This window comes from Tenrec ecaudatus, chromosome 7, assembly GCF_050624435.1.
Source record: "Tenrec ecaudatus isolate mTenEca1 chromosome 7, mTenEca1.hap1, whole genome shotgun sequence".
In the NCBI taxonomy this organism is placed as follows: domain Eukaryota; kingdom Metazoa; phylum Chordata; class Mammalia; order Afrosoricida; family Tenrecidae; genus Tenrec; species Tenrec ecaudatus.
Genome location: NC_134536.1, coordinates 91,852,924 through 91,876,784, shown reverse-complemented (window position 1 = coordinate 91,876,784; position 23,861 = coordinate 91,852,924). Strand labels below are relative to the sequence as shown.

The following is a 23,861-nucleotide window of genomic DNA, read 5'->3' as shown; positions in this document are numbered from 1 at the left end:
GCCTGGGCCTACTTTGAGCCACCCAGGTGCACCACCCACCTGGCTCAGGGCTGGAATTGGAGCATGCCCAGGTAAGGGGTCCTCATAGTTGTTTAACGCTGGCCTGATTTCCTTCTCCACCTTCTGTAGGAGGCCTTCGCAGGCATTGGGAGAGACAAGCTCCTGTCCCTGTTTCTAGCTACCTAACAGGTCATGATTTGGGTAGACTTATAGACCCGGGACTCCCCGTGGGACTCCCCAGGCCCTGCTATTGTCTCCTACGTCCCCTTCTTACCCCCTTTGCTGCTGCCCCTTCTGCTGTGGGGCAGAGGGGTACGCCTGGGACCCACTTCCCGATGCAATTGCTGACAGCAGCGTCCTCTCCCTGGCTCTCAGCACCAACAAAGCAGCTCGGGGAATGCGCTGAGGGGCAACCTGCTGGACACTGGACCTCCGGTGTCCTCCTTCCCATTCGGCCACCCATGTGAATAACATCGGGCCACTGTTGAGCCATCAGGCACATTCACAGTTGTGCCACTGGGGCTTGATTTTTGTGGTTTGAAAGTCTTCTCCATTCCTAGTTAGACCTGCTTCTCTGAGATACCCTTATCTGAGAGGGAAGGACAACCCAGCCCCTTCCTCTTGCTGCAGAGGATCTCTGAAAGCTATTTGTTATTTTTATACTCTCTTCGCCTTTGTGTGACCTTCCCTTGTCCAGCAGGGGCAGTTCTGCCTTGTTCAGTGAGCATTCTTGAAAATTTTACCCTATCGCCCACCCTCATTGTTTGTGAAAATCATCTTCAGTCACCTAAATTGTTAACCTTTACAAATCATCAATCCATGTACTTGGAAATTAAAAAGTCCCCTATCCATGCATACTTTCCTTTTCTCAACAGTGTTTTAAATTCTATACCACTGGCTAAATTAATGGCAATATCATAGAACCACCGTAGGCCCCATGGAGATTATGTATATGCTCCCCAATAAAACAATACTGATGTAAACTAGGGCCATGGAGCATCCATAGATACAGAAATGATTTTGATCTTCTACTTAACTACAGTCCTAATCTCAGAAAAATTAGTTCTTAAGACATAGCCCTGGTCCTCATGAAAACAATACTTGCCCTCATGAAAAGATCACTGACGATACAGGTAGCAAAGTAGAGTGAAGAAACCAGAGTGCCCAGTTACCAGAAAGAAAAACGCCTTGGGCTTTAAAGGTTAGTTTAAAAGCATCAGCCATCTGATGGCAGCTCCGGCCACACAGAAGCAGCACAGCAACCGATGTGACCCAACAACCATAAGTACAAATAGTTAAGTCCAGATGAGAAAACGGTATTAGAGTGTAACTTCTGAACAACCGCTTTGCAGAAAGCAACAGATGGCAGTAAAAGCCCAAGCCCCCTGCCAGGAGCCCCTCCAGGGGAGGAAGCCTCCAGTAAATGCCCTTTCCCTGGGGACCAGGACGGGGGGGAAGGGCGTTGCTACCAGAGCACAGAGTAGGGTGGATTGCTGGAGTTGTAGTTTGGTTCAAATGTGACATTTTGATACAATGTCTACTGGCTCCGGTTTTAACACTTTCTGCTTTCTTTTGGATGGCATCAGGAGTACTGCTGAGGTGGTGGGCTGGGCTGTGATCGGCAAGGTCAGCAACGGGAAACTCCCCGCAGCTCTGCTGGAGAAGATGAGGCGTCCAGTCTAGTCTTGGAAACCTGTCCTGTAGGGTCACCATGAATCGGAGTCAACTCTAAGTAGTGATTTGGTGTTTGTGTTTTTCTATTGAGGTTTTTCGATGTTTTGTCTAGTAACTTTTGTTGTTTTTTTGTTTCCTTTTTGTGTTTTGTATGGTTTTCTATATATGAAATTCAAGATAGTTAAATCTAAAGAGACAGAACTGGATTAATAACTTTCTGGTGGCGTAATAGTTACATATTGCTCTGTGATCCACAATGTCTGCAGTTCAAAGCCACCATCTCTCCAAAGGAGAAAGATGGGACTTTGTACTCGTGGACAGAGTTACAGTCTCTGAAGTTCACAGGGGACCATCTAGCCTATATTAGGGCAACTGTGCGTTGGCATCAGCTTGATGGCAGTGAGCTTTGCGTTTAGGGGGAAATCAAGGGCGACTGGAGGTCAACAACAACATATACAAGGAAGAAGAAAGTTCTAAAATGGATTGTATTAATGACCGACCACACACTCTTTTGAATTTAACTGAACTATTGAAATGCTTGATAAGAGAACGACACACCAATAAAACTGTTTTTTAAAAGTGGTCTGGATTTGTCTAGTCCCATCATTAAGTACCATTTCTTTTCTCTAATCCTTTTTTGTTAGGCAGTATTTTAATATTCTCTGGTTCCCATTAGTTTTATTGTATCCAAGAACCCTGAGAAAGAAGCAGAAATTTAAATTAAGTTTCAAAAATTTTAAATGAAGGTGATGCTCAAGTGAGGTTTGCTGATTTGCTCACAGTCACAGACTTAGTAAAATGATCTTTCTTCTCGCTCAGTAGAAGCAGAAGTAAGGCTGCTGCCCTCTCTAACGCTCACAAATTAACCAAGACAGATAAGACAGCCCTGAGGAATCTCCTCTAACCACCCCACATTAGCCAAAAGCAGATTGTCTTCTCCCTCCTCTCAAATCCCGTCACACTTGCCATCTGTAAAGTACTTGAGCTCTGTCTCATATTTTGTCACATCTTGTTTTAAATGTTTAATAAGTGAATAGGTGGATGCTTTGAGTGCATACTTCTAGTCCCTAATTACTTAGTATGACAACTGGAAAAAGGAATCTAGTCTTTTGTAGATTCACAATATTTGATATAATAACATATTCTAAATAAATATTTTTATTTGACATTAATGAGATTATTTAACAACCAGGATGGAAAATACAGGCTGGTCCTAAGATGTTTAGAGAAAAGGAAAGTTTTGGTGGAAGTAAGCCAGTAAATTTCTTGATTGTTGAATTCATGCTTCATCACCACCATCTTAACCTCCTTTTCTGTCCAGGCATTTAATTCCCATGTCCTTCTGGTTGAAAATGCCCACCTTACACATAATCCTAAAAAGTCAGCTTTCAGTCATTACATTGGTTAGGTTAGAAACAAGGTTATAAGCACCAAGTTAATTTACATTTATCTGCCCATCATGTAGAAAGATTTGCTGAGATACACAACTAAAGAATTGCCCTTGTTTTAAAAAAGCAAACAACACCATTTTATTGGAATATATTTCAGCAGCATACATGGCAAACATTCACACACATTGAGGTAGGTCAATCACATTCAAATGAGTTGAATACTTTACAACACATCTTCTTTGTAGTCACTGTTATTAGTGCCCATTTCCCCACAAACTCCCCTGTCATGGCCCTAGGAAACTATTAGTCCAGTTACTGTCTCTATAGATTCTCCTATCCTGGATTTCATCTACAGGATGTTCGTATTCATAAACATAAGAAACCCAAACAAAAGAAGCAATCCAGCAACAATGATGGAATAAAACAGCAAACAACTCAAATGAACGCATAAAATATCAAAACGGGAATAAAATTAAAATGGATCCAAAAGAAGATCGAATGATGAGGTAGCATATTTTAACCTAACAACATCTGCATTCATCTACCCTCCAATGCACTCGGTCTGAAAGCAAGTTCTTTCCCATCCCTAGCGCATTGTCAGATGGAAGTGTCTGGAGACTTACTCCACCTAGCGACCCTGAAGACAGAGTGTGCGCTTTCACTATCATCCACACCTTCTGCAAAACTGGGGGTTCAGAATGCAAACTTCAATATCTTTCCCTAACAGATTTGGATTTTACTATTCACAGTCTTTGGATCATAAGGGCTGATGTGCTTCTCTGATGTCTAGCTGATGTCTCATTTAGATGACTGCTTGTTTTTAAAAATGACTTTAAGACCTCAGATTCTATTCTTTTTGATAGTCAGGTACCATTTGCTTTCTTCACCACACTTTGCTATAGCATCCATGTCTTCATGGGGGCACATATGGAGCAGGGCCCTGTCATAAGAACCGTTAGGTAGTAAGAACAGGGGCCAGCGTGTCCAATGCTCAAGAATTCAGGCTCTGAGCCAGGAAGGGGTGGTACATTTAAGTGCGCGGTATACCTGGGTGGGTCCTAATCTGGGCCAGTCGAGCTTAATTCAGCCAATGGGATCAACCAGTACCTGTAAAACCTGAAACTTTTGTCCTTCATAAAACTCACTTGGATCACAAACCAGGCTTTGGAGTGAATTCTTTCTCTCGCAAAGTCAAGGACAGACGTATTTCTCACTTGAGAAACCTAAAAGAACTAATTGTTCTTAGATTAGGGCTTTGCTTAAATTAAAGCCCCAAACCCATTCATATATCTATGGTTTATATGTGCCCCTGGTTCACTTAGAGACATCGTTGTTATTTTATTGGAGATCATTATAAATTATCCCCAAGAGACATATAGGAACCCTATTGATATTATCATTAATTTAGCCAATGGTATGAAATTTAAAACACTGTTGATACCCTTTCTTTTTCATAGCAAATAGTTCTTGTTTCCTTAGACTCTCCCCCAAATTACCCGATCAAAGCTCAAGTCATATAGCTTCCTTCTAAAACGTTATGGGAGCCCCGGTGGTGTTACAAGTTGGGCTTCTAACCACAAGATCAGCAGTTTGAAACCACCATCTGCTCTGTGAAAGAAAGTTAAGACTTTCTAGCCCCATGAAGAGTTAATGTCTCAGAAACCCACAGGGGGAGTTCTACTCTGTCCAATAGGGTTGCTATTAGTCAGAATCTGCTATGTGACAGTAAGTGGATAACATCTTTTTATGGAGATGTCTACTGTTCCAGTGGTGAGTGCTCTTTCTCCAATAAGCAGCAAAACCAACTTGTTTGACTGCACATGTGTTGCTGATGGCCTTCACCTAGAATACCATGCAGGTCTCTTCTGATTGCTCTGCATTCTCAAAGCAGTTTCCCCAGTCTTTTGTCTTAATTCCCCAAATCAACTTCCTAGAAACCTTGCACAGTAATCTTGCTATAACTCAGAAAATCATATCACTTCTCTGGTCCTCTTGCCCTAAGAATAAAGTTCAAATATACCCATCTGTCTCAAGAAACCTTCCACGATCAATTCCCAGCCACACCTCCTGTCTTTATTAGCAACGATCTCCCAAACTCAAGTTTTGTGTTCCAAGCTTAGTGACTGCACTTATAGTTCTTCAGAGCATTTTTCTGTCCCAAGCATGCCCTTGGATCTTCTCCTATGCCTCACATCCTCATTCCTACTTCTTACTGGTTCTAAAATATTTAGCTCAAGCATTTTTGTCCTCTGAAAAGCGTTCTTGAATATCCCTGGAGTCGCCACTTCATGTTTCTTTCCAGAATAGCACCTGTCACACTTGGTTGTATTGTACTAAGTTGCCAAAATCTGGAGGTCTAGGATCTTGTCTTATTCATCTTTGCATCTTCTGCCGGTGGATATTACCTAGGGTTCTTCTCCCATATTTAAAATGGGAGAAGAAATGTAATGGAAATGTAAGAATATTAAATTGTACAGGAACACAGATTACTTTCTAAGTCGGCTCCTGGGATAATTAATGTCTTGTGAAGGTCAGCAGTTTGAAACCATCAGTAGCTCGTCAAGAGAGAGACAGGACTTTCCACTCTAAAGAAGAGTTACTGTCTTAGACACCTAAAGGGGCAGTCCTGCTCTGCCTGCAGGGTTGCAAGGGGCTGGCATGGACTTGATGGCAGTGAGTGAGTTAGTCATAGATTTGAAAACACCATTGAGAAAGTGAAATGACACAAGTGTAGGACAGCTTTCCAGAGTATAATACATGAAATGTTGACTTGGACAGATTAAACTCTTAAGTTTACCGTAGACACTATTTATAAAACAGTGGGGATTGGTAATAGGGCAAAACTGTCAAAAATAAAAAAAACCTTGTTCACAAAGACAGAACCATGACTATCAGACTAATACATGTCTGTGATAGCTATATAATTTTGTGTCAACTTGAAGATATGAAAATTATAGGGCTGGAATCTAGTCTGTCAATCACATCACAGCATGATGGTACCTCCTTGTGGGCATGACTGCCTAGGGAGCACCCTGGGAACTCACCCACCCTGGGAAGCTCATCCTGGGAACCTCTCTCTGCTTCACCTTCCTGTTGGCAAGCCATGTGGCTGCGACTTGCCAGAGCCTTGGAGATGCATCCACCGCCATTGGATCTACTGACCAGTGACCTTCCTGTGTTTTGCATCATTGCATGCGGCTTTGAGATAGTTTATTGTGCCAACCTGGCCGATAAACACATGTGGGGTTAATTGAAGGGCAGAGGGATAAATGGCTCAGTGAGCCTCACCTTTCTAGTTCTCGGATCTCTTGCTTTATGATGGTCGGACCAGGGTGTAGCTGCCTAAGCCAGTTCCCTGTTTCAGCTGGCAAGGCTCACTTCCTGCAAGACATCCCTGAAGCGAAGCCACATAGACCTACCCTGATGCAGCCCTGGGTGCTGGAGCAGCCATGTGGAGACCCCTGCCAGTGCTGAGATGCTTACACGTTCACTGACTTGGCTTTCCTCCTGAAGTCGGCATCATTTTGTGTGTGATTTGTGTTTGTGTGTGAGGAGGACTTTGTGGATTAGTGTTGGATATGTGGGTTAATGTTGGACTCGTGGGCTTGGGCAGCACTGGGTTGGGATGTTTCCTTGATGTGCACTTAACCTTTATATAAAATTCTCTCTTATACACGAGTTTCTGTGGATTTCTCTAAAGTACCCAGATTAATATAGGTTACATGAGTCTGAAGAAGGAATTATGGGCTAATATCAGACTTATGGGCTTGATCTGGACTGGAATGTTTGCTTGATATATAATTACTTCTTGATACAAAGCTCTCTCTTACACGTGTGTGTGTGTGTGTGTGTGTGTGTGTGTGTGTGACTGGATTTGTTTCTCCAGTCAATCTGGCTGAACACAATATCATATGAAAACAAGGAGAGCATTAAAATGGTAAATATATGGTAGACTTGAGCCACCATTCTTTGGGCACCCTCAAAGCAAGATATCTGAACCAAAATCAAGTCACCACCAATTTCATAACCTTAGAATAGCAGTCATCTGCTTCTCACACTAGAGCATTTCAGTCTTAAATTCAAGGGGAAGTCAGTTCCTTAAATCCATTACAGTGGAGCTTGAGATAAAGCCAGACCATTTAGTGGGTTTCCAGAGCAGGTCCTTCTGTGTGACCTATAAAGGAGGTTGTGCATCTCGAAAGGGCAGAGACTTACACCCCAATACTCTATATTCCATTACATATATGCACAGAGCCTAGGTCACCAAGGGCTACGTAGGAACTAGGTCAAACGTGTTCAATTAGGAACATGGCTCCAGGCATATTCTCCCCTATGTAAGTATTGTTAAGTGTTTTTTCCTTATAGGAGGTTGCTCCACCCACTTTATCCACCAACATAAGCACAATTGCCTTCTCAGAGACATACTTGGGTCCCTCCCATCCCCCTTGACTTGAATTTTCAGTAAAGTTTCCTGATCACTGATTTGGGGGCCTTAGCACAACGCTGTATGGCAGTAACTGAATGGTCTTCTCCCTCAGCCCCCATCTTGAGAAAGTGACCCCAGCAGAGGTGAGGTCTCCTCTGTTGAGGGGATTCTAAGACCTACATGTCAAGGGATGATAGGGTTCACGGGTACTAGGCAGGCCCTCTACTTCATTGCTTGGGAGACGAGATTTGAAGATGATGTTGTAACAGAAAAGTCGTGACTCGGGAACGACCAGGCGGCACTCTTGGGGAACTTTAAGGAAGAAAATTTATTAGCAGGCGACCCAGAGGAACCAGCATTCCGGAAGATCTGGGCCCGAATGTCAGGTTTTCGTAGCTTTCATACTTTATCTGCATGAGCAAGATCACAGGAGCCAAACAGGTAGGGACTTCTAGTGCAGACACAGAGGGGATCCTCAGTAAGGGAGGAAAGGGGTGGGGGTTGGGGCATTCCAGGGATGAAGAAGTCCATGGGGTGACCAGTGCCTTGGGTTTCTTTTCCAAAGGTTAATCCCTTTTAGGATTTTCCTGACAACATGACCTAAGAGCAGAAGCTTGCCTTAGCTCGGTGTTTGTCCTTAGAGTAGTGGACTCATGCAGTATCTGTCCTTTCGTGATTGATTCACTTCACGAAAGCATAGTGGTTTCCAGGTCCATCCATGCCATGAAGTGTTTGTTGCATGGTTTCATAGCTGTTTTTAAGGGATACACAGTATTTCAATGTGGGTCTGTGTTAGGTAGCTAGCTTAGGGACAGGGGGTTGGCCCTCCGATGCCTGCAAAGGCCCCCATAGAGGAGGTTGGAAAGAAATCAGGCAGTCATTAGACACCTATGAAGGCCCCCAAGCTGAGCATGCCAATACTCAAGCCCTCGATCCAGGTGGGAGGTACACCTGGGCGGGCCACACTAGGCCCAGACTCATGACATAACCCAAGTGAACCTAACTCAGCCAATGGGGTTAACCAATACTATCAACCACCCCTTCCCCGAGCCAGGGGATGGGCTAGAATAAAGGCAGGATGTGTGCTCTGGTCTGGGACGCTCTCTTACCTACTCCTGGTCAGAGAGGAAACCCTTTTACACTGTCTGTCAATGATCAGAAAGAACTCAATGGAAACTGAATTTCTATGGATATTCAAAATGGATTTAGGATTCTTACTGTAAATCATAACCACCTAGAGACCTTATACTCTGAGTATAGGATCTGATACATGGGTAGTGGCTGGTATTTCTAAAAGGATAATGGAGTCTAAGCATCGAGGGTGAGCTGAATTGAAAGAACTAAGTGAAAAGATGCACATGAACATAGCTAAGGTGGGGAATGGGGGCAGGCTACAGAGATGTGAGCAGGAAGCCATTTAAGGCTGCTCAGGTAACTTGGCTTATGACTTACTTCATCCTTTTCATGACAAACCTACTTTGGGTTTAAACTTCATATCCAACTGTTTCACCTATGGCCCCTTACTTGCACTTTATTGCTGCTGCAAATTAAAACACACAGGGAGTAGACATGCATTGTGATTTTATTTGCTAATATATGCACTGTGTGACTCACATCCTCCCTTCGGGGAATCTTAGCTAAGTAAAACTTTTCCAGTGCTCAATTTTTCCTGTAATAACTTTGTCATTAAAAAGTAGGCACTGAATCAAAAGCTAATTGAATGAAAACTGTGGACAATTTAACCTGGAATTCTATTTAGTACATAAAAAATTGGTTCTAAATATCATTTACACAAGGATGCTGATTTAGTGCCTAAAAGAAGGCACCCCTCATTGAGCCCTGGTTAATCCTAAGCCTTACAATTAGTCCGAAAGCCATCTTAAGTGCCCCATATTCATTTTTTTGCCTGGCAAGCTGCCAAAGTGAAGTTCAAGAAGTCAGGAAAAGACAGTAGTCCTGAGCGATTTGCTTGGTAATCCAGGAAGGCAGAGAGGAGCTGGTTACTTATAGGAGAGAAAGGCCAAGGAAGAGCATACACACTGTATAGGACATAGACAAATCGATAGTTGAAGGAGTGTATACTTATACTCAAAGGATAAGGGTAGTATGGAGGAAAGATGGGGCTGTCTATCCCCATAAACTATGAGAGTCTTGGAAACCTACAGGGCACTTCTACTTTGTCCCATAGGGTCACTGTGAATCAGCATTGGCTCAGTGGCAATGAGAGTGGTGGAGAAGGGGAGGCAGAAGAAAGTTCCCCCTCAAGACCAAGGAATGCAAATAGGAGAGAGCTATCTCTTTGTACTCCCCACTTCTGGCCTTATGGATCAACAAGATATCCCTCCTGTCTCTATCATGAAGCATTTGACCAAGGTTGTATAGAAGTTACTGTTTATGTTCATCTCATCTGTTGTGAGACCCACGCTACCACAACTCCGTATACAAAGAGCAAATAGTGTGCAGCTGTTCAGAGTTCATCACACTTGGCCTTGTGGCTGTGTTGGTCTGTTTCTCATCTCTCTCTTCTCTTTGACGCACAAGCCAAGTAAAATTTGGTTTTCTCTCCGTTATTACAATCTTGACATGATTTTCCCCTAGGATGAGGCCAACTGTTTCTGGGTCCTGATAGAATCATTTCTACTTTGAAAAATAAATAAATAAAAATAATAATTTCTGCTTTAGAAGATGGTGTTCTACACTCCCTCAATTTACTTACACTCCCACATGACACACATATTTAAAAATATTAGAAATATTAGGTGATAATCATTATGTAAATTGTATTTCAAGTTTCACCCACTCAAAAGATGAAAAGCATACTTAAAAATGGTTTTTAAATCGTTTTCTGCTGTCGTAAGCTGTGTTGTCATTAGAAACGTGTGTGCTGTTGTCGTTAGCCGGGGAGCAGGTTCTGACTGATGCCAGCCTTCGGCACAGCAGAGTGCAACACTGCCCAGGCCTGCGCCAGCCTCATTACCGCTCCTGTGCCTGACTGGATTGCTGCAGCCACGGCGGCAGTCCATCTTCCCGGGGCCTTCCTCTTTGTCACCCGCCCTCTACTTTTCCAAACTGAAGTCCCTCTCCAGGGACTGCTCTCTCCTGACAACACATCCAAAGTCTGCCACGAAGGAGCACTCTGGCTATACTTCTTCCAAGATGGATCCGCTTGTCCTTTCAGCAATCTGTGGTACCTTGAATATTCTCCAGCATCACAACTCAGATGCCTTGCGCAATCCAAAGCTACAGCGTTAATTTGGTCCAGAACTGTTCCCCAACCACCACTGTAAATTAGGAGGGCTCCTGTCTGCAGCTGGCTAAGAATAATCAGGAGAGAAAAAAGTTTTCCACGCAAGCAAAAGTTTATTCAAAAGAAAAAAAGAAAGGTTGTTGGTGCTGTTGGGGAGACCAGGAGGCCTATGCAACAGTACCTCCCACCTCTCTGAGCAAAGAAACCAGAGGGCTTAAAGGGGGTTCAGATGGGGAAATAGCTTCCTGTTCATTCACATCGATAGGCAGAGACCTTCATCACACAGGCTGTGTGCTCAGCAATTCTTGCACGCAGAGTCAGTCTGTCAGGAAGACTTCTTACTAGAGGGTGCTGGGTGCATCTGGGCGTGTTGGTCGTTGTTTGGGGGAGTCACAGGGACCCTGGATAAAATAGGATGAAACGTCGGCGAGTCCTGCGCCCACAACAACTGGCTTTATCTCAGCATATTAGTACATCCACTGGGTCCATTCATCTTGTTCAGGGTCTTCCTCTCTTTCACGGACCTCCACCTTGCCAAGCATGCTGTCCTTCTCCAGAGACTGGTCGCTCTTGATAACATGGCCAACGTCTACGAGAAGAAGTCTTGCTACCCTCAGTTTCTTCTTTTTTTCTTCTTCTTTTTTTTTTTAGTGAGTGAGAAAGTGAGTGAGTGAGAGTGAGTGAGACAGTGAGTGAATTAGACAGTGAGTGAGACAGTGAGTGAGACAGTGGCTACCCTCAGTTTCAAGAAGCATTCTGGTTGTCCTTTTTTGATGAACATTCTCTATTATTTTAGAGCGTAATGGTGACTTTCGGTAGCACCTCTGGCCTCAGAAGGGACTAGTACTTAGGTAAGTCTGAGCCTTGGACAGGGTCTTGGGGGATAGCCTGGTTCTGCCCCAGGTCAGCATGGGTGTGCAAGCCAGCCACTGGGGATTCTAATCCATCTATAGGGCTTAGCATTCAGTTCTTTGTCGTGGTCTCTCTGATTCACTCTAGACAGACAATGACAGACATTGGCATGTACTCTGGGCTTGCTGAAAGTGTCACAGAGGACTTCAATCCAGGACACAATACACTGCACGATACACAATGCATTCCCCCCACCCCCCTGACCAATGGTCCCCTATAGTGTTACTGCGGCTATCCCTTGGCCCCAGGAACAGAGAGGCAGAGTCACCGAGGCTGCAAACAACAAAGGAGTTTACTTGCCAGCTTGAGCTAGGGCCCAAGTCCCAGGGTACCAACGCAGTGTCCACCAAAGACAAGGACCCCGGCCTGGGCACAAGTCAAGCTTTTATACTCTTTACAGGTTACATAAACTGGGAAAAAGCATCCCCCCCCACCCTCCCTTTGTTCACTGACTTCATCTGGAGACAATTGGTCACGTAGGTCTTTGGTTAGCTGGCTCCATTCTTGGGACTTGGGACTTTCCAGGTGCAGTGACATGGAACTCTCCAGGTGTGGTCACTTGGGACTCTCCAGGTGCGGTCACTCAGGACTTTTCCATGTGTGGTCAGCGTCATTTCGGGGAAGAGGGTGACTTTGCTAGAGAAACAAAACATAAGGCTGTTAGAGAAATGAAACTTAGGTCTGCCTTATGAGGTGTAGCCTACCTTAGAGTAATTCATTTTTTTTCTTTCTTGTCTTACAATAGTCACCCTCACCGGAGTCAGTCCCTCCATCCGCTACACCTGCAGACACCACTGTGCTCATCACCTATTCTGAGTAGTCTTTGTTACAAGATACGTCCGAGATAATGCTGAGGCTGGCATAATTCAACGGATCTCGAAGATTCACTTGTGAGTTGGGGCTCACTGTGGTACCAGACTCGTTGTTGGATACCAGTCCCCAGCCGGACACCATGCAGGCCTGGCTTGGGCACGAGCAGCACCTGGGTAACACCATGCAACGCACTTTCCTGGCGAGCTGCACTGGCCATGCTTGGCAACTGTGCACATCGTGGTTTGTGTGTACTTCTTCTGGAAGTCCATAGAACATTCAGTATTTTTTGTCAGCACCGCAACTCAAACCGATTCTTCTTCCGTCTCCCTATTCAATGTCCAACTTTCACATGTATAGGAGATGTTTGAAAATACCATGGCTTTGGTCAAGAACAGTGTGTTAGACGGAGTTCTCTAGAGAAACAAAACCAGGACACTTATATTTTATAGAAAGATAGATAGAGGAGAGATTTATACAGCAGGAAAGAATATAACAGCTAATCATTCAACCCAGCAGTACAGCGGGCTCAGTCAACTCTTTGGTGGAACAGTTAATATACTGAAAGTCCTTCAACTCATGGAGGGGCTTCAGTGCAAGGTCAAGGAAACAGGTAGTGAGTCTTCCCTCAGGCAAAACAGGCCAAGTCTGCCCAAGGGCAGCAGACAGCAGATGGGCCAGCAACAATCTGTAGCACCAGAGCTTAGCAAAGCAGGCCCGGATGGGATATTGAACTCAAGCAATGTAAGGCGACAGATCCACCAACTGCAAGCCCTATCAATGTATGCACCAACAGAATGGCAAAGCAGGTTTCAAAGGAGCCGTAAGCTCTAACTGTATGATCCATTGGCCCACAGGTAGCATAGCACACATGTTGAGGCAGAAAACTAGCTAAAGCAGCAACGCCAGATCCGATCACCAGAGCGCAAGAGAGACGGGGGCAGGCCTTGCAGAGCCATTTATCTTGTTGCACTCCAATCAAATGGACTAATCTCCATCCACATGTTCCTATTGGCCAGGTTGGCACAATAAGCCTAACTATCACACACAGCTTAGTCCTCAAAATGACATCTTTGTTCTTCAACACTTCAAAGAGGTTTTGCTCAGCAGATGTGCCCAATATTATGTTACTTGATTTCTTGAACTCTGTTTCCAAACCACCAGTTTTCTTGGGAGAAAGGCAGGGCTTTCTACTCCCGTAAAGAGTTACCATCCTGGAAACTAACAGGAGTGTTCTACCCTGTCCCCAGGGTCGCTAGGAGTCAGCATCGACTGGATGGTGGTGAGTTGTTTTGATTTTTCTTAGAGTCCACAAGTCCCTATGGCAGCCATGCGGATGTGTTATCTTTCTTCCTGCAAACTGCCATGAGCACAGGAAGCGATGCCCCACAACTCCACCGTCTTCTTCCTCATCAAGTAGGCTACAAGTTCACTTGTACTTTCCTTCCTCCAGAAGGTTAAAGCTACATTCAGGTTCAAAATTCTGCAGAACAAAACTTATGCCATTGTTATATGATCCTGAAAAACCTTAAAAAAATTTTTTTTCTTAAAGCCACTCTATTTTGATGATGGGCCTTCTGTCTGTGCAGAACCATGGGAGGTAATCATGAGTTCTACTCTCAGGGTATCATTTTTCAGGTAGGTGGCCTGCACAATTCAGTTCATTTTCTTTACATACCATGACACAGCTCCCACTTCAAGGGGTGTGCAATAATTCTTTGTTTCTACTTTCATAATTTTATCGACTTATAATTAACATATGCAATTCAGTGGCTCAGTCATATCAAGAAAGGCTATGCAATCATCCCCACAGTCAACACTGGATCATTTTCTTACCTTCTTGCAGCCATTAGTGTCACCAGGACCATTTCTTTCTGTGATTAGAATTTAGAAAAATACAATGTACTTTCTTCCGATAATAGATCACCTTACATAGTTTCTCTGGGTTCTTTATAGCTTGTCCAATCATTCTATTTATGTAAGTAGCAAACTGGAAGAGTTCTTCACTTCCTTCAAGTTCTTATTAGTAAAACTAGAGTTCCTTTTTCTAGGAAGATCAACTGAATGATCCTCAATATTGTGGTGAAAGCTCCATATGTTCACGTTGTGAGCCTCAGGTGCTTTAATCCCTTGACTACAGGCCGCTCCCGATCCCCTGGTATTTCTGACCAGCCCTGACTGGGGGAACTGCTCCTCTGCCTAGAGCGCCCCTTGGCTCCCGGTTGATCCACACGGACAGGCATCCAAACACAACCGCGTGCTGTTTGAATCGTCTTTTATCTGCATCTCCTGATTTTCCAAAAGATTTATTTGGTGCCAGAGCTATAACATTTTATTTTCTTTTTTTTTAACATTTTCATCTTCATGTAGGAAGCTACCAATAATATTATAAAGTTGAAGAAAAACTTGAAGGCTTTACTTAAAGTCTTAAACTGACAAAGGCAAGGGGAAAAAAAGACAAATTATTCAGATGAAGGAGAATGTCCGCATGAGGCCATGATAAAGTCCAAATGTTCTATCCATGGTGCTAATTATAGAACACAGAAAACAAAGGAAATTTATCACAAATTCAAATTTATCAAGTTTATTACATGATTGGAAGCAAGACAATTCATTATTGCCATAAGTAGTCTAGGGAAGCAGAAAAGGAACCGTGTTGAAATACAAACATTATTGCAGATTAGAAACATTTACAAGATTTGTTCTGGGGTCCCCTGACCACCTTCCATTAAGAACACCATCAAAAAGCCAAACTCACTACCAACGAGTCAATGCTGACTCCTAGCAACCCTATAGGACAGTGCCCCCATGAGTTCCCAAGACTGTAACTCTGTATGGGAGTAGAAAGCCCATCTTTTTCTTGAAGGACAGCTGGTAGATTTTAACTGATGACAAAGACCTGAGAACAACACTTTCTTTCCTAGTTTGGCTTGTTATTCTTGTTAGGAACTGTCAAATCTGTTCCTATGAACAATGAAATGAAACACTGTCGAGTCTTGAATCATTTTCACAATTGATAAGCTTGGCTTCATTGTATCAATCCATCTGTGATGGTTAGGTTTTGTGTCAACTTGGCTGGGTAAGCATTTTCAAATGTTTGGGCAGTTGAGGCCTCCCCAGTATGAGCTAACATAATGTAAATAACTCCGTGATGGACTCTGTAAGAGGACTGGGGAGAGACACAGCCTCCTTTCTCAGGCCACAACCCTGCTGCCATGGAAAGGAAGCCTCCTTGAGGGTGTGGCCCACTCCTAGTTAAGTAGACTCAGTGGGAAGACTTGTCTTAGATTCCACATCTGGCTCTATGACTCATCATATTGCCTGCTGACCTTGGATTTATTTTACTCTGCAGCTATGATTCTGACTGCTGACGTTGGGTTCATCTGCCTCTGTCTCTGCCTCCACCAGACTGTAGTCTTCCTGCATCTTGCGTTGTTTTACAGTTTCCTGGTTTGTCAGCCACACAGCTATAAGAGTTAGGAAAAGCATGAGTTGCTGACCATAGATCCACTTCTATCAGTCTGTGGTTTTCCTGTTTCTTAATTCATCTTCCTGATTCTTGATTCATCTGTTTTGTCAGCTATGCCAGTCAGTAAAAGCTCCCACCTATACACACTGTGGTAGTTACATAATCTGCTGTCAACTTGAGACTCAAGAGTGAAGGGGTGGAGTTTAGCCTGTCAACCAAGTTGCAACTTAATAACCTCATTTGGAGATGCTAATCAGGAGACAAATAACTTGCTGGAGGCGGGAGGTGGGACACTCACTCATGCCCTGCGAGACATTCCTGCTGACAAGACACATGGAGCTAGAGTCCTGGAGCTGGAGGAACCACGTGGAGACACCTGCCAGCATTGAGATGCTTCCACTCCCATGAGTCCACAAGACTGTTCACTCATGGGCCTGTGATTTCCTGCATTCAGCATCATTGCATGTGTTGCGTGAGTCTCAAGAGGAATTTGTGGGTGAATATCAGACTTACAGCTAATAAAACTTACAGGATCAGGACTGGATTGGGATGTTTTATTGATGCATAATTGCTTCTTCATATAAAGCTCTCTCTTATACACATATAAGTGTCTCTGGATTTGTTTCTGTAGTCTACCTGGACTAACACACACACATATGTATTCATGTATCACTAGTTTTGCTTCTCCAGAGAGGCCAGTCTAACACACCTTTTCATTGAGGGTGTTCCTCTTTTCCACTGACCCTCTACTTCACTAAGCATCATGTCTATGGCCTTTTCTAGGGACTGGTCTCTTCGGACAATATGCCCAAGGCAAGTAATAATCTATTTTCAAATAGACTCTGCCTGAGGGCAAACTTTTTTACATTGCCAAGTGTGTGAGATCAGGTTGACTGGAGAAAGAAATCCAGTGACATTCATATGTGTAAGAGAGAGCTTTCTATCTATATGTAATTAGATATCAAGAAAACATCCCAGCTCTGTCCAACTCAAGTCCATAAGTCCCTTCTCAGACTCACATAGTCACAAGCAATAATGCAGATTGCAGGAATATCACAGGTTGGTGGATGCAAAGTCATGTGGATCCAGTGGTGGTGATAATAGGGCTCTGGCAGCAATCAGGGTCAGCCAGTAGGAAGATGAAGGCAGAGAGTGGGGGGGGGAGTTTCCAGGACCCTTCTTATGAGAAGGCCACGCCCACAAGGAGGCATCATGAGGCTGTGACCTGATTGACAGGCTAGACTCCAACCCTACACTTTTATATATTTCAGGTTGACATGAAAGTACATAACCACCTCATCAGTGAATGGTCAGAATGAACTCAAAGGAAGCTGAAATTTATGTCAAGATTCAAAATGGAATTAGGACTCTCACTACAAATGGTAACCTTTCATAAGCCAAGTACTTAGAATTTAAGCTCTAATAAGTATCTATAGAAGAAATCATATGGTACTCAAATTTTATAATACAATACATAATACCACTCTATGCCTTCCAAATAGAACTTTGATGTCGTGTTAAATCGGAACATCCAACTGAAAGAAAATAAATTTTCTTCCGTTCCTTTTTCGGGTTAGGAGAGTTCTTTTGATGCTAAGCATCTTTATTGTTTGGCATTTGTCTTTTAGCACTGGTTTAATTGTCTGCCTCCACATGTCACACATTTTATTCAAATATGATACACGTCCCCTGTCTTCAGAGGCCTCAGCAAAGACACAACTGTACATTTGCAGAAAGAGACCCTCAGTATCTAGTCCCCAGATGTTGATTAGTTTTACATTTTATTTAAGGGTAAATCAATAATTCCTGACAATTCTACCCTACCCATTTGCTCTACCTCCTCATCCTCTTCTTTATGCTCCTTGGGATAATTAGGTTGTACATATTGGGCTGGGCCAGGATTCTCCTATGATCTGATGTAACATGTGGTAGGCAACGCCATGATGGGATCTTCTGTGACGCAATCAAGCAGTTGTGGGAAGAATAGGGTAGATACCTTCTTAATCTGGTCACCATCTTGATACAATTGAGTTTTCATTCAGGATGAGGTCTCGTGTTTGTGTGGATTAACACTGTGAGGAAGTTAGCTCCCTTTTACTGCTTGAGCTGGATCCCACATCTGGGTTGTTGCCCTCCTCTTATATCACCTGCCAATGCTGATCGCAGTAGCCATCCACGGACTGCTGACCTTGGATGTCTGGGACCAACCTCAAATTCATTCAGCTCAGCATCCAACAGCCTGTGACCTTGCTGTTTCATCCCCCTGCTCTCTGTCTATTAGGCCTTGTAGTTATAGGGGTTCCGAGAACCTCCAACATACATCTGACCCACAGACTTGACCCAGACTGGACTTACTTCTACAACTGTGTGAACCATATCTCGAGATAAATCTCTCTCTATGAACAGAGGCAGAAATACACAAGGCTCACTGGTTTTGCTCTTTCTAGAGGACCCAGTCTAATGCTCTCCTTGTTCATCTTCACATCGTCCACTGTTTGCACATCTTCTGAGTGCCTTCTAGTCACTAGTCTCCTCGAGCCGGTGTCTTGAGGAACATCTCTGCGGCTTTGTTGCTTTCTTCACCTGAAAAGGACTAGCTCTGCGTAAGATGGCTACCTCCAGCGGTGGTCTCGGACAGCCAAGCATTTCGATTTATCTATTTATAGTCAGCACGTAAATGATTGTCTAAGCATTCCAGTCCATTCGTGGGAAAACGGCAGTAAAATCTTTTCAAAAGGATGACCGCAGAGGATCTGTTTAATTGTCAACAAATGCAGGCACAGCCCAGCCTCCGCTCCAAGATTCCTCGTTCCTCGTCGCTCATTTCAGACTCTGTTCTCTTTGCAATTCCCTACTGACCCGCTAATGCGGCCACCGGTCCCTGAAATAGCCATCCTTTAGAGTAGTGCCTTGCTCACTAAGTTCACTAGCGCGGAGGCAGTGAGCATGTTTTCAGGTGTCCCAATAGGTAAAAAGAACGCGATTTGGTCGTAGACTGGATTTAAAGGGAACAGTACCTGGAGCTCTTCAATTGATGGTGATGTTTTGAAGGAGATTCCTTATGAAGATGATTGCTTACAGGAAGCTGGCATCTCTCTATACAAGCAACATCATCCAAGATTAGTTGAAAGACATAAGAATGACATTAAATTCTGTGAAACCTATCTTTTAAGTATACACATATTCATATGACACAAAAAGATGACTCAAAGGAAATGGAAACGCTGCCTTCAAAGAGAAACTAGAACTGGGGGCTGCACAAGGAGGGGTCACCGTCAGTGGAAGAGATCCGAACAAGCTCCTAAATGGACATCTTTGTGAAGGAATGGAGGGTAGTGCAGAGCATTTGAAAGCCATCCGTTCTTCCCGCGGTTTGCCAATACAGAGGAAATTGTGAAACACTTTGAAAAGAATAAAAAAGATTACGAAGTGACTTCAAAGGGAACCTAGACAAGTCAGTTAGAGATTCTCTTGGGCCAATGAGTCCCCCTTTTTGGTTTTTCAGTTATTTTACCACTCTATCAATTGTAGATGACTGATAGCATGTAAGTGAATCTTGTCCCTTGGAAATTCAACTTATTTCCTTTCCTCCACTCTAGAGCAAGCAAGTTTATTTTCTTCAGCTTAAAAAGTGGTTGTCATTGAGTTGATTTCCTTTTTTCCCTCCAGTTTTATTGGCACATAATCTATGTCATACAATTCAATTGTTTAATCATGTCCAGAAGAATTGTACAATCTAAGTTTATTTCAATTTCATGGAAATCCCTGAATTTTGGCGGAGAACTCTTCTCTTTCATTTTCAATGATTGATCTTTTGGAAATAGATCACTAGGTCTTTGGCTGGTGGATTTGAGCCCTGGTCCTTAAGAACCATTTAGAAATGCAGGGATTCCTTACACAATAGGATTCACATGTCACTTTAACCTCTCTTTACAGCCAGTTGTAATAGCTCACTGGTTTCCTAATTAATGAGTAAGGTAAATAATATCATTGATATTTGTTCATTTTATTATTGTATGAGAGTCATAATTGTAGCTTCCTTTAAAAATTATCTTTAACACCAACAAATACTTCATCTACATATAATTCTCAAGAAACTTATTCATATATTTCCCATTTTCTTTGAATATTTTCATTTACCCCTCAAATTGTGTACTGTATATAATTACTTTAAAACTGAAACTAAAGAATGAAATTCAGAAATTTTCTTCTAAAGTTTCTGGCTGTCCCAGAATCATTCTCACTTACCACCTCAGGACCTGAATTTCAAATAGACATGATAGAAACCCCTTTTGTACGCTTTATACAGGGTACAGTGAAATGAAATTATTTGGTATGGCTCTTCTATCCATAGTGACTGCCACCAAACTAACTGGATAGGAGCATGCAAATGTAGAAGTACAGAAAATTCTAAATCAGTGAGGGATCAGTTTTGCCATTCCACGGGGGAATAAAGTGAGCTATCTCAGAAGAGACAGGGAATTCCAAGACTAACAAGAAAAAAATGCCACCAGTGGATTCATGCAAGATCCCTGCCTGAAGTTGCAGCCGCAACTGAGGCAACCGAGGTCACAACACTGAGAGAATGTGGTTTAAAGCAGGCAAAGGCCCAGGGAGCATGTGGCTGAGAGGCCGAGGACCAGAGAGAGGGAAACTTACCAGAATGGTGGAGAAGAGGCTCTCTGGACAAAGGGACTGTATCATTACCATGTGACAAGCCCTTAGCTTGCCTGTCAAACCTCCGCAACCATGAATATTGTCTGTGAGTTCTGTGGGGCCGTTGCAACAGATCATTGAACGCAGCCGAGAAGTTGAGGGCCATGGGAAGGACAGTTAGTGTCAGAAAAGAATAGAGAAGACTGAGGAGTGGGGGAATAGCTGCTCTCCACCACACAAGAATCATCCTTAGGCAGACGCGCAGTTGAACTCTGCTTCTCTCTTGTGCAGCTCGAGGAAGTCCGAGTGATCACTCCCAGGAGGAGGACAAGACAAGTGCAGCTCATCTGAATGAGAGGGACTTTTAGGATGGGCTATCATGATGTCTGAGACATCCGTGGTCTTGTGGCTGATTATAGAATTGACAGCAGATCAAGTCATCACCGTGTCAGGCAAGACTAACACGCAGAACAAGGACCCAGATCGGGATACATAAACAATTGTAGATGAGAAAAGGGTATGTATTGGTTCTAGGCTACCTGGCTACTTGAGAGTGAGGAGTATAACCATGCAGCTCTGGCATCATCCCCACTTCCATTAAGGGCACCCCCAGGTAAGTCCCCTAACAGCCACCACTGCCCATTCCCAGACTGCTGAGGGGGCTTGGAGTCTACTTTCACACACAGCCTGCCGAAAGGCAAAGCTTAATACATTGTCAGTTAGTGGTCAGAAAGAACTTAGATGGAAGCAGAATTGGTGTCAAGACTGAAAATGGAGTTAAAAGGCTTTCTTGTGAACTGCACCCTTTAGCAAACCAATTATTTAGAATTAAAGTTCTAATACACTACCTAATAGTCAAACCAAGGTTCACTGAAACAAAAGTTTTGGATTCTGGGACTGCTCTTCAGCTTTAAAATGAAAATGAAGACTTTAATTGAAAATAGAAATTCATAAAATATATAGATAATATAAATGAAGGGGGTCTAAAAAGTTGATGGAAAATTCTGTTAAGTTTTAATTCCATTTCTTCATGAACTTTCTGATGTTCCTCTACCCACTTGCACATAAGACGCCTGGAAGAATAGTAGGTTCAAAACCTCTAGCTGCTCCAAGAGAGAAAGATGAGGCTTTCTACTCCCATGAAGATTTAATCTCAGAAACCCAGAGAGCAGCTCTGCTCTGTCCTGTAGGGTCACTATGAATTTGAGTTCATTGGATAGCATTGAGCTTTTGCGTGTTCATGCCTGTGTGTCATTTTAGGGATTTCTCTCCCTATCTCAGGGTCTGTGCAGACTAAGTGGAGAAGGTCTTTGTTTCTAGTCTATGGCTGTGACTTTGGCTCTCACTCCTTAAAATGATGTGTTAGTGCTAGTCCTCTGCTCGTCTACCATCAATGCCTCACTAGTTAACAGAATATTCTTTTCTAAAGCCTACGAAAGCTTTACCTCGATCCTGTCTCAGCGAGTGGAACTGTTGTCCAATCCAGTCCAGTCCCTCCCCTCTACCTATGTTCACCAAGACTCTTCATGTAGCTCCATAGCCTCAGCTCCACTACACTCTGTCTGCTTCCTCTATCAAAGTCTGCCCTCTCAGAAACATGGTGTCCAAGTAGGCCAAGATCTTTAATGAAAATCTTTAATCTTTAATCAAAACTTCACTGAGTGTCAATTCTAAGATGGAACCCCTCTCTACCCTTGCTGTTCCTGTGGATGGATGTACTTTAGAAGAAAACAACAAAGCAAAGACCACACTCCACAGTGGGCTACACCACTTAGTATAGTTCACCACTATTCTGTGGCCTACATTTAAATAAAATAAAATAAAATAAAACAACAAAAATCCTTCCTCAAGATGAGAAGTATCATCTTTTATTTTTTTACAGCATATAGATTTGTATATACAAGTATACAGCTTCTATGAACTTAGATTAGTCCATCCCTTCTCTGTAGTATCTAAAGTATAGAAAGCTAATCAATCCTTCAGAAAATAAGAGGAACTGTAGTACATGGGTTCATTGATATCTCAGTGTTAGAAGCTGAGGGCGTTTCATATGAGGTTGATTCATATCCTTTTGTATTTCATTTGCATTCATAAAACTCATAGAAATTTAAAAAGACATCAAAATGTCATAGAAATAAATGTTGAGCTTCATAGACATGCCTTTTCTTATTGTTTTGAACTAAGGAGAGGGCCTGGTGCCTACCCCAGTACCCACGGCCACTCTATCTGTACACTGTTGACGAGAGTGCATGTCACAGCCGAGCAGAGCCTAAGAGGAAGGTCCTCTCATAGGTGATGCTATTTTCCCATTGTGTCTCTGTATTCACCTTTTAAGATTAACACAAAATAGGGCTTTACATCATACTAGAAAGTTCAAGAGTCAATGAGAAATCAGGAAAATACAAGAAGAAGGCTTTTCTTGCTTCTCCCAGGAAATGTCTATGGTAATTATTCACCTGTAAAGGAGAAAAACAGAGAGGTGCCAACACTGATTATGTATTACTTTCATTGAATTTCTGTATGATTTGATTACGTTTGTTTGTTTGCTTTTCTTTCCATCCTTCAGGTTGCAAAATAGTAACTTCATCATGACCTTATAACCTATCAGATTCTGGTTATGTAGCCATTAAATAATTAAATTACATGAAAATGAAATGATTACATATTAGAATTGGGCTGCTTGAACCTGTTCAATTCTAGCCCATAATAAACTTGGCATTTTTAGAGAGGCTTGCAAGTGAGACGTAAAGTGAGCACTGCTTGGCGTTCTTCCACGAACATTCCCGCTGTGGGAGATTGGCCCTTTCAAGCAATACCAGATGCTAAACTGGTATTTAGTTTAAAAATCTTTAATGAAAACAATCACAACAACCACTTAAACTTCACTGCATGTCAAATCTAACTAGCAATTATGAAATCACTGCTAATACCATCAATAAAACAGGATTCTTTGAAGTATTTTTTGGCAGGATACTGAAACCATAGGCATCAAGAGATCACTTTCAGATTTACAAAAGGACAATTCAATAGTAGTTGAGCTGAAATTAAGACCTGAGGCTGTGAGTTGTTTTACAGTGAAACTGTTAGGGACGTGTGCCTCCTGCGGTTACTCTCATTCTAAGGAACATCACAAGACTATCCCAAACAAACCAACTCTATTGTTGAAGAAGAGTCCATTCCAGCTCATAATAATCCTATAGAACAGAGTAGAGCAGCCTCCACAGGGTTTCCAATGCTGTAAATCGTTACCAAAACAAAACAAAAATCTTTGCAAAG

General features: G+C 42.9%; 1 non-coding gene and 1 pseudogene across 1 annotated transcript; one reads left to right on the top strand and one right to left on the bottom strand.

The window, feature by feature from the left end:
- Positions 1-13,801: 13,801 nt before the first annotated feature.
- LOC142452426 (KATNB1-like protein 1 pseudogene) lies at positions 13,802-15,886 on the bottom strand (annotated as a pseudogene).
- A 6,364-nt stretch (positions 15,887-22,250) lies between these two features.
- On the top strand, positions 22,251-22,391 carry LOC142454039 (small nucleolar RNA SNORA4). Its single transcript, XR_012785573.1, has one exon. It is a non-coding gene; the product is annotated as a small nucleolar RNA SNORA4 (small nucleolar RNA).
- Positions 22,392-23,861: the final 1,470 nt, after the last annotated feature.